The sequence below is a fragment of the Ursus maritimus genome, unplaced genomic scaffold (assembly GCF_017311325.1).
Source record: "Ursus maritimus isolate PB19 unplaced genomic scaffold, ASM1731132v1 scaffold_9, whole genome shotgun sequence".
Taxonomy (NCBI): Eukaryota; Metazoa; Chordata; class Mammalia; order Carnivora; family Ursidae; genus Ursus; species Ursus maritimus.
In genome coordinates, this window is record NW_024427107.1 from 26,484,226 (window position 1) to 26,496,196 (window position 11,971).

Consider the following 11,971-nt stretch of genomic DNA (forward strand, 5'->3'; position numbering starts at 1 on the left):
GGACTGGCTTTCATAGAGACGCGTCCCAGTTTCAGATGAAAGCTGATGGCACAGAGGCAGCCTGTCTGGGAAGCAGAGGTCCTTCATAAAGGAAGTGAGGGTTTTTGGAGCACTTTGATGCCATATTTGAAGTCAGCAAACAGTTTGAACAAAGGGCAGTTGTAGAAAGAATATAAATGCATAATATATTGTCTAAAAGGTAAATGATACACAAGTCTATGTGTGCCTGTGTGTATGCATGTGTGTGTGACTGAAACAAACCTTACATTAGATAAATGGTTTTTTTAAAGATTTTATTTATTTATTAGAGAAAGAGAGCACAAGCAGGCAGAACAGGAGAGGGAGATGCAGGCTCCCCCTTGAGCAGGGAGCCAAATGTGGGGCCTGATCCCAGATCAAGACCTGAGCCAAGGGCAGACGCTTAACCGACTGAGCCACCGAGGTGCCCCAAGATAAATGCTGGTTAAGTACACAGCTTATAGGCTGTGATCAAATACAAAGGTCCTCTGAAATTGCTGCTAACTCTTTAGTAAAAGTCCTAAAATGATGTTGTTTCTGGGTAGAGCCTCAATTCAGTAATTAAAATGTATCTAGTCCACTTTAGTCATCAACATTTTATCCTTAGTCAAACTTAATGCATATTCTCCTCTCACACCATGATCAGGTCTGTAATTGGCCTGCACGGAGTGAGAAATTCAGTGTCTACCATCCCCAGTCTCTTTCTCTGGATCCCTTTGTAGAGTTGAAGTGGGAGGAAGCAGGAGATGTTGGGGATGGAACAGAAGTTTTTATTTTCTGGGTGGCTTTCATACTCTCTGAGCCTGGGATTGGTTAGGGTGACCTTTTTCTTTATGAGGGACTTTGGGGAAATTTAGAGTCCATCCTCAGGGAACATAATTCTGTCACACTCTTGCTTCTAACCAAGTCTTACTCCTGGCTTACTGTGCAGTCCCTTTGTGGACAAGGATTTCCTCCAAGGTAGACATAATGGTAGAGGGCAGACCTATTAATGCCACCACTTCTAACATGCTCCTTTCCCAGGGGTGAGTCGGGCATCACTCCACTCTCCCTGGTCTCACCTAGGTTTAGAGGTACGTACATATCAGATGCTTTCCATAGGCCTGTGGGTTCCCTCATAAAGCATAAGGTAAGGTGGTAGTACCCCTCAGCCCTCTCTATCTGGAGAGGGGAATAGCAGTGTTGTCCATTTCACTTCAAAGATGTGATTTTACAACTCTCTCACAACCATAACACTTCCTAGTTCCCTGCTCTGGCCAATGGTCTTGGGGTTGCAAAACTCGTAAGTGTCCCCACAGTAAATTCTGCATTTCAAATCTTTTATATATTTTTTTCTCCACAGAATCTTCCATCTTATCATCTGTTACAACTTCATTGCAAAAGGTGTGAAAGAGAGGGAAATTAAGTTGGTAAATATTTCGAAGCCAAGTTTCTAAACAGTGGAACTACTTAAAGAAAATCTTCCTTATGTGGCAAAAAAGAAAAAAAAAAAAAGGAATTGTACTCATTGAAGTCGAGTTGATAAACTTGGAAGGTGGATCTTCCTCCCTCTCTCTCTAATTCCCTACCCTTGACAGCACTGCCCTCCACAGAAACCACTGGATATGAAGAGTATTGGAAAACCTCTCCTGAAGACCATATGAGGAACAATCAGAAGGTTTATACTAAGGAAGACCGAAAAATCAGGTCTGTGCTGGGGAGAAAATGAAGACTATGAAAACAATTAGAAAGTAATAAAATGTTTGCAAAAAAGTACAAAGATAGGAATTGAGAAAGATTTGAAAGGACGGTATATAGATAGAGAGTAAAAAGACACAAATGACACAGGCTCCTTTCAACTCGATGTGCCAGATGGACATGTTTGTGTCATTAACCAATACAATAAAAAGGAAAAAACATCATTTTTGCAAATGAAGAAAAATCTTTTGTTGACATAATACTCTGAAAAAGCTTGCAGGATACCCCAGGCAGAGATGTGCCATTAGCATTTGAAGTCATGAGCTCTCCGTCTTGCTAACTGTAATGAAAAATTCACATGCATCACTCTATACTTTTTGATTACTCTTCCAATAAAGAAGTCTGTCCTTGGGGGCATCTAATCATCAAAGATGACCTCATTCATGCAATAGAACAATCACTAGAAAACATAATAGCTAATTGGGACTCTTGAAATTAAATGTGGTGGTTTTGCTTGTGGAAGGATACTAAATGGCTCATAATTTTAACTTTAATCATAAAGAATGACTTTCTAATAGTCATAACTGTCTTTATATCAAAGAGGTGATATATTTCTTGTTACTGGAAATGTTCAGTCTTAATAAGGATGCCTATCTGACAGGCATATTTGTCAAGACACTCACGTATCTGTTAAGTGGTTGACTCCCGATTTGTAAGTTGTTTTGCAGTTTTCAATATCACTGAGTCTATGACCCCTATTGAGTCTTAAGCTAAAATGTCTACTTATCAGAAAAACTATTACTATTCAATTGCTAAGTTTCCATGGTCTCAACTTTTATTCCACTGCCTCAGCTTACCCATACACCACTCTCCACAAGACAAGTATGCAAGTAAATAGCCTACAAGAAGATTTAATTTTCTGCTGCTACATTTTATTTCTCTTCAGATGACATTATAGTTGACCCAGTGACATAAGCTAAAAACATGAGACTTGTTTCTGACGACTGTTTCCCTCCTGCTGCCTAACCCTACATTTCCTAAATATTTTACAGTGTCCACCCCTACTTAACACGGTCAGCGAGTTTATTTTTCAGGTAAAATTTAAGATCCTCAGTATGGGAAACAAAACCTTCATGAGCTGAACTTGGGTAATTGGTAGAGCATCATCTTAGGATTTTACATTTTTCTTATTACATTTTATTTTCTGGCAAAAATGACTTTTCGTTCCACAGACACACACTAATACCAAACATATCTGTGCCTTAAATGCCTTAGTTCCTTTTCTATACTGAAAATATTTATTCTGCTTTCAAAACTTGATCAAGTTTTAAAAATGTTTCTCTAATGACATTTTTTATCCTACTACAATACCTAATAAATCATTACATTGTTACAAATATATAGTATCTGTTGACCTCTAAACCACCATTTTAGAAATGTAATGTGATCTACAAGTATAATTTTAAATTTTCTAGGACTTATGTTAAAAAAAAAAAAAGGAGGGGGAAGAGGAGCCTAGGTGACTCAGTTGGTTGGGTGACTGGCTCTTGGTTTTGGCTCAGGCCATGATATCAGGGTCCTGAGATCTAGCCCCACATCCGGCTCCATGCTCATTGGGGAGCCTACTGGTGAATTCTCTCTCTCCCTTGTCGCTCGTCCAGCTCACTTTCTCTCTCTTTAAAATCAATCAATCATGAATCAGTTTTTAAAAAGGGGGGGACCAGGTGAACCTAATTTTAATATTTAACTCATACCAAATCTTATTATTTCAGAATATAATCTCATTTAAAATTTTTATATTGTCTTTAAAATCTAGTGTGTGTCTTACAACAGTTCTCGATTTGGACAAGCTAAATTTAAGTACTCAATAGCCATATGTGGCTAGTGCTTTTATATCTACAAAGCAGCAACAGGAGTAGGCCAGGCTTGATTCACTGGCCAAATCCAGCCCAATACCTGTTTCATATTATTTTATTTTATTTTATTGATACCTGTTTTAGGGTGGCTTGAGAGCAAAGGTAGATTCTCACATTTTTAAATTGTTGAGAAGGATGAGAAGATGATTATTTATTGACACCTGAAAATGATATGAAATTCAAATTTCAGAGTCCTTAATAAAGATTTATTAGAGCATAGCCATGCTCTTCACTTACAGATTTTCTGAGGCAAATTTCATGCTAAAAACGACAGAGCCAATTAGTTTTGAATGGCTATATGACCTCAAAAGCTTAAAATACTTACCATCTGGACCTTTCCAGAAAAAGTTTGCTAACCTCTCCTTTAGAGGGTTCATTCTGCTAGGACCATGATCACATATTAGTTATCTTTGCACTCAGTGCATGGCTGACCCACAAAGGAGACTCAATAATTTCAGAATAAAATATATTTTAAAAATCCAGTGAGATAAACATTTATCGAACAACTAAAATCCTAAAATACACCCTCTTTACCTAGAAGTCATACCTTAGAATTTTTCCAGTTCAAAATACTGTACCACCAGAACAAAGATGTGATAAAAACACAGTCAAAACCAGAATTCCCAATTCAGATAGATCTGGGTCCAAGCTCCAGTTTTGCCCCCTCTGTAATCTTGAGTAATTTATGTACCTACCAATATTAAAGGCAAAAATTTGTACATGTCCTTTTACAGTCAATCCCCAAACACCCCCAGTCCAGGCAACAATGAATCTGCCTTTTGTCACTATATATTTATTTTGCTTTTTCTAAGATTTTATAGGAATGAGGTTTATAATGTAAAAAAAAAAAACAACTTGCTTCCTCTGTAATCCTTTCATCTGTAAAAAGGGCAAAATAATGCTTAACTCACAGAATTGTTGCAACAATTAAATGAGATGATGTATATAATAATAGTATAGTGACTGAACATGGTAAGTTTTCAATACATGTTTGTTATTTTTGTACATGTATCTAAAGTTTCCTACTCTAACTTGTTCTTTTCAATAGCTTTTGTTCACTGCTTTTGAAGGAAGTGATACTTTAATTAATATGGTTATTAAAGCTATCAGTATTCACTTAGGAAAGACTCAGCACAACTATATAGGTTAGGAAAAAATATTTTGGACACCAAAACACATTGCTAGACTATTAGAACTGGATATGTCCTTTAAATGTGTATAATGCATACTCTATTTAAATGGAAATGAAGAATATCTTCAAAGGAAAAAGGGGGATTTATGTATAAAGAACATGAAAGAAATATTACTCAGAAAGCTTTAACAATTTTAGAATCAGAAACACACATGTTTTAGTAATATATGATATAGCTCTACCCTAGACCCATAAAATATTTTTAAAATCACGATGTAAAAATTAATAAATGATGGTTAAATGTTACAAAACACTGTTCTATTTAATATTATAGAATTATTCAAATCACAGCGTTCCATTTATTTCCCTTGCTGAAATGTTAACATTGCTGAAAATAATTCTTTGGACAGTTCTGTTTAATTTAGGTTTTATGGGTCCTTGGAGTGAAGAGAGGAAGAGAGTTGTAATTTTCTGGACGTAGAGAATCCTTTGCGATGGTCAACTGGATAAATGCTTGTTCTGCCTCACGGGACTAGCACAGAAAGGAGTAGCTGGTTCTATTCTGCTAGATGCCAAGGTCTCCATATTCTTTCAAAATCAGTGGCCTTAGAGGGATCATGAATTGCTGAGGTAGAACAATCCTTGCTCCTCTTTATCTCTCATCTACTGCCTTTGAAATCAACTGGAGCTGTATACTTGGACGCAGCACAAAGGGGGAGGCTGGAAATAAAAATATGGCCTAGGATTTGTGATGCTCAAGTGATTCCGATTCATTGCTCCTATAGCTGCAGTACTGAAATATGCTAGACTTATCACTGATACATGGCAGTTCACAGCGTTCTAATTCATTTTACAGAAGTAATCCTATCCCAGCTCTACCATTACTCTTTTCAGTGCAACTTATGCTTTGGTTCCATTTGAAATCATTCATCATGAAGTTCATAAGACCTGATGTTATCAAATTATGCAGATACAGAAAGTGTCTGGGCCTTCTTTGTGGGCAAAATTAAAGTGGTTAAAAACTCCTATGATATGCGATGCTCACGTGTGATATAAAACACACTCTCAAAGTGCCAAACTTTTATCTTCCTTTATTTGAGCAGTTTCTGGAATTCTGCATCTTTCTGTCCTAATGAAATATGGGGAGAAACAAAACTCTTTGCTTCTTTATTCAGCATACAACAAAATACACTTATTCTTTTCTATGTGTAGGACTGACACTTTAAAAATAATATTCTGCTTAACACCTGTTCAATTATACGGATGCCCTGCCCATCTAAGGTACTGTATACCTTATAGCAAGCATGTTCTGTGTCTAATTAGTGGCATTATATTAATATATATTAACTTCGTTTTGTATTGATAGGCTCTTCATCATCAATTATGAGGATTTTAATTTTACTACTTCACCAAAACTAAAAATAAAAAAGAAAACTAAAATGTGTTACATGCACTGGGAACACATATAAGGAATCCAGAAATTAATTATCATTTTGTAATATATTACAATGGAATGGCAGAGATTGTTACTTACATTCATGTGTTGATTTTACTTTTTTCTCTTAATTTATAACACTGTTTCCCACTTTGTTAGGTTTACATTATGCATCAAAAATAGATCAAATTTTTTGAAATACTTATTGCCATGAAATGGTCACTAAAAACAATAATGACATAATTATATTGTCATTAGCTTCCTTGGATTTAGTGATTTTTCTCCTGCAAAAAAAGTATTCACATGGATTTAAATGAGAGAAGCCAACCATTTAATGAGGAGAGAAAGAAGATAAAGGGTCCAAAATTTAACTTTATGTTACTGATAAACACATAATGAGTGTTGCCTTTTTGCAAATTAAGTTCAGGGTTTTTAAAAAAATTACTCTGTAGTTTATTTTAAAAACTATCATCATGTAAATAATATTTTATTTAAGTATAATTATTAACCCATTTCAATTCAAAATAACACATCTTTCGGATTCTTCAGACTCTAGTTACACACTGAGTAGGCAGTCTCTTATTTTAAGTCAAACTTCTATCACTAATCATGGAGGAACAAAGATGTGTCCAAATTTTGAAGGAACATGGGTGTCCCAAAGCTCAGATAATGAATTTTAGCTCTCTCTGGAGAAAAGCCTTTCCTGTATGTAGCCTGGCAATATTCCAAGATTTCTTTTTAAAAGTAACTCCATATGTGTACTGAAAATAAGCTAGTGATGTTTTAAATCAACTGGAAAGAGAGGCTGTTCTTTTCAATATTTTTTTCCTGAGCATAACTTTGAAGTGCAGCATTTGGGGATTATGAAGGTTTGGGTTACCTGCTGAATGAAGGCATGGAAAATTATTTGAAAGTACCCTTTTTTTGAAACTCTACTTTAAACTTATGAAATATCACCTGTGGTTAAGTGAAGGTATGCAATTCAAAGCATTTTTTTCAACCTAAAGACAAAGAGTTAATTTTAAATTGTGATTATATTTTCCAAGTTTTCTATGGCTACAAGATCATAATCAAAAGTTTGTGGTTCACTTCTTTTTAAAGGCAAGGGATGATGGGACGAGTAAATGCTATTAAATTAAAGAAAATCTGGGTAAATTTATAATGAGTTAGGTACTGTGAGCAAAACTGAACCAAAGACCACAGCTTACTATGCTCTAATGATTGTCTCACAGCAGGTATTTTAAGTGATTTCATTTCCAAATAAATTCGACTTGCATCTATTTCTTGGTAATGTGTTCTGAATTTACTTGATGCATTCAATATTACTTCAAAATATTCAAGTAATATTTTTAGCAAGGAGAAACAGCTGTTTGGTCATATTTGCATCATGTAAACATGAAGGAAAATGTATTTGAATAAGCATTCTTTTTCAGAAAGCAAAGAAAGTGTAATAATATGTCTTATTTACATCAAGAAAGATATCCTTTGCCTAATATATCACAGACATGCTTGATACAGTTGGATACTGTCTAATAGCATTGTGACAAGATATGAATGGTTATATGTTTAAATACTTCAGTATGCAAAACATTTCACTATGTCCAAATAGGAAGGAGGCTGCATCTTCTTTTAGAAACAACATAAAATGATAAAAAAAGTTACAAAACATCTGATACTTATTAAAATAAACGACAATTGAGTTAAAAATCATGCTGCAGAAACATTGTAAAGAAGTCACTACAAAAACTCATTTCCAAAGTAAGTCAACATTGATAAATAGGTAAATTATTTTTAATTTATATATTTAAGTGTAATATAGTAAGGTTTTTAACTTATAGTAAGATAATAACATTCACTAAAATAATCGTTTCATGAAATTAAGGAATATTTATTGAGTGTGCCTATCTTGGAGCAGACACTGCGCTAGGGGCTGAGAAGCCAGTAAGAGATATTGCATGTTAGCTATTCATAAGTGTTAAGGAGGAAAAACAAAACAAAAAACAAAACTAGTGCAGGGAAGGAGAATATAGTATTTTGGGTGTGTGGGAGGTTGTTGAAATTTTAAATATACGGGCTAAGAAGCTAAAAAGTGCCTTTTGAGAAAGGAGCTAAGTTGCACATAGGAATAAACATTGTACATACCTGGAGGAAGAGTGTTCCAGCCTCAGGCGCACACATGGGAATATTCTTGGGGAGAGAGCGTTGTGGCTGTAGCTGCATGAACAAAGGTGGGGAAAGTTGTAGCACAAGACGTCTGAGAGGTAATAGAGGAAAGATGACCTTGAACACCACGCAAAGACTTTGCATTTTAATGAGAGTGAATTAGAAGATTTTGAGCAGAGGAATGACAACATGTGAATTATGGTTTGGCTGAGCACTATTACTTTGAGAACAGAGAGTAAGTGGTCAAGGATGGAGGCAGCAAGACAATTTAAGTGTCCATTGCAACAGTGAGGGAAGAGAGAATGGTTTCTTCAACTATGGCTTAGAACAGTGGTGATGGTGGAGATATTAAAAAGTGGCTGAATATTATACCTACGGTATTTTGAAAGTAGAGTCAACAAGGCTTAATGATTAATTTCATGTGGAATATGAGAGTAAAAGAGTAAAGGATGACAGGAGACAAGGTTAAAGGTTTGAAGTTTTAACTGACTGTGATGGAGAAGATTATTAAAGGAGTGGGTTTGAGGAGAAAATGTCTGAAATTGACATGGACAAGTTAAGTTTGGAATGGCTATTAAACATTCAAGTTGAGTGGTCTGATAGCAATTGTCTATACAGAACTGGAATTAATGTGGAAAGCTAGAGTTGAGATATGAATTTAGAAGTCACATAGTATATTGATTGTATCAAAATGATTAGACTGGATGAGAATACCCAGTGAGTGAGTGTAGACAGAGGTGAATATATAATGATTTATTACAAAAATAAAATGAAGTCTTAATTACTTCCTTTTTTAAATATTTTCAGATTCATATATATAAAGAAACCCCAATAGATAAAATTGGACAATGAAATATCAAGAAAAAAATAACAAGATATTGACAAATAAAGAGAAGGAAAACTGGTAGAATCACCACAACTACCCTGGGGAACAATTTACTGTTACATATTGTTTTTGAATATGTGTATGCCTTGTGACTTAATATTTACACTTAGTAATCAGAAGTATTTCATAAGAACATGTTTAAATAATATTTATCATATAGCTCCAAAAAGACATATAGAAGGGCTTTTATTGAAACATTGTAACTCAGCATCTATTAGAAGAGACGTGGAAGAATATATATTAGATATTTGAACATTAGAATATTATGCAGCTGTCAAGGTGTATAAAGCAGAACTATATGTATCAAATTTAGATTGGTCTCAGATTTAAGTCAACAAAACAAAGTGCAGAGCATTTTGTAGAGTTTTGAAATCCTTTTTGTCTCAATTAAAAATAAATATGCATATAGGTAGATATATATGTTGTGATATATGAAATGAAATATGAAAGTCTGGCTCCAAACTTAATTATAATTATTGCTTCTGGGACATAAGAATGGAGAGGAAACACAGAGGATCACAATACTATTTGTACTAATTTATTTATCAAAAATATAATATGATCTGATGCAACTATGTCAGAGTGTCTTCGTTCCTTAGCTGTGTGTATGTTGTTTTATGTTCTTTTTTAATACATCTTTACATCTTTTTAAAGGAAAAAAATCCAATTGTGTGTGTGTGTGTGTGTGTGAAAATTGAATTAGGAATCATTTCCAGAAATTGAGTCACTATGCTCTAGAGTTGGATTGCTCATAGAACTATTAAGTCAATTGTAAGATACTTGGCTCTCAGTAAAGGGTTTTACTGAACTCTATTATTAACTTCTCTCAGTGAAGATGTTGGTGTTTTTCTTCCCCTAGTTTCTCCTCGTCAAATATAAATTCATAGCATCACCCAGCCCAAAATGAAAAGGGAGGAAACAGGCTACATCTTAAAAGGAAAATTTCAGCCCCCACACAACCCGGTTTGAAGCTGAAATAGACATCATGGGGAGAAAATTCACAAACAGCAGATGTTGTGGTTCACTTTTCAATTGTTGATATTAAACAAGAACACCTCTGAGATTCCACATCCTGTGTTTATGGATTGTAGTTAAAATGGTAAAGTGGTATATTCTGGTACTTTTAAATATTTTATGATGCAAGGCATTTATGATGAAGAACCATTTTACTCACAAAATGTTAGATTTCCTCCTGTATTCTATTTATTTTACTGTAGAAGAATGCTACACCTTTAACCTGTACTGAATGAGATTGGAAATAATGAAAAATATAGTGATATAAAGTGATTCTGTTCAAAGTAAATGATTTTATTTTCAGAGAGATAAATGTTCAACGTAACGTGTGGAATATGAGTATTTTCTAACATTGTATATGGCAGGATTCTCAAAACAATAAATTAATGGACTTGATAAATAAATATGCAGAATCCTCAAATTTAGTAATTTGAGTTAAATATTAATAATTAGAAAATATTCTATATTACTAATATAGATATAGAATTGTGGAGGTTTTTTTTTAATAATGAATTTTTATTTTATGATGTTAGTCACCATACAGTACATCCCCGGTTTCCGATGTAAGGTAAATAGAGGTAAAACTTGCCAATTTACTAGTCAACCTTCTACTAGATCTACTTAGGTTTACATTCTAGATTTTTTGTAGTTACATGAAGAAAAATTATGTTCTCTAAAGCTTCTATTTTTAATTCTTTATAGCTGTCTTGCACATGTCTGCTATTGATTACAGGGTGTGAGAAGGTAAAGGTATTTTTGCAATGAATTTTCTTTTACCTGAAACAAAACAGTGTGCTTGCTGAGCCTATGATCTCTGGCTGCAGATTGCCTGAGTTTGAATTATTTAAACTCTCTTTTATTTTCCTCACCTTTAAAATGAGGCTCATTGTTTTGTGAAGATTCAATAGGATAACACATACAGGTACATAAATACATAAAGATACATTAAAAATGTTTGGCAGCTGGTAAATACTCAGATCTCATCTTTCCACAGTATAATTATTATTGTTGTTGTTGCTGTTGGAAAGGAACCAATTTATATAAATTGGTCTCCAGCTTCTCAGCATCTGCCTTGGCCCTCCTTTAATTCATTTCCCTTTAAGGATCATTTAGAAAATCACATCTGATTACTCCCTTCCCTAATTAAAACTATTAACACTTTTCAATCACCTTTAGGGCAAAGACCACATATCCATAATATACCTTTTAGTGTCCTGCATGATATGGCCCTTGCCTTCCTCAAATAATTTTCCCACCGCTTTTTGCCCTCCAGACATACTTTGCCTTCTCAAAATCACTGACCTCCTCCCAGCTTTAGAACAACCTCATATACATGTAATACTTCTACCTTCTACCCAGTTAATTCCTATTTACCTTTTAGAGCTATGTTCTAAATTCAATTTCTCTGAATTGTCCTAGAAACTCTCCGAAGCCTCTCGTCCAGGTCAGTTCTGCTATACAGCACACATTTCTTAAAGCTCCATAGTTGGTTTTATTATGGGGCGATATTTTAACATATTAACAAAGAGAGTTTTTCACCTGGAAAGCATATAATGAGTTAGAGCAAGCATCACGACATCCCATGCAATTGCCCATGACTATATAAAGTTCATTCAGACTATAGAAAGGAAGAGGAGGAATTAAAGTAGTAACAAGAGAGCTCAGACCTTACTGAATCTCAGAGTGAGGGTAGGTAGGCAGAGTAAGCAATAGGAAGAGCACATAAGTTT

At 34.5% G+C, this 11,971-nt stretch overlaps 1 long non-coding RNA gene across 3 annotated transcripts in view; it reads left to right on the forward strand.

Moving 5' to 3' along the window:
• Nucleotides 1-3,094, forward strand: part of LOC103661356 — a 253,666-nt gene extending 250,572 nt beyond the window's left edge. For all 3 annotated transcript variants that reach the window (XR_005833675.1, XR_005833676.1, XR_568041.2), the window contains one exon: nt 1,361-3,094. This is a non-coding gene — a long non-coding RNA (uncharacterized LOC103661356). The remainder of the gene's footprint in view (nt 1-1,360) is intronic.
• Nucleotides 3,095-11,971: the final 8,877 nt, after the last annotated feature.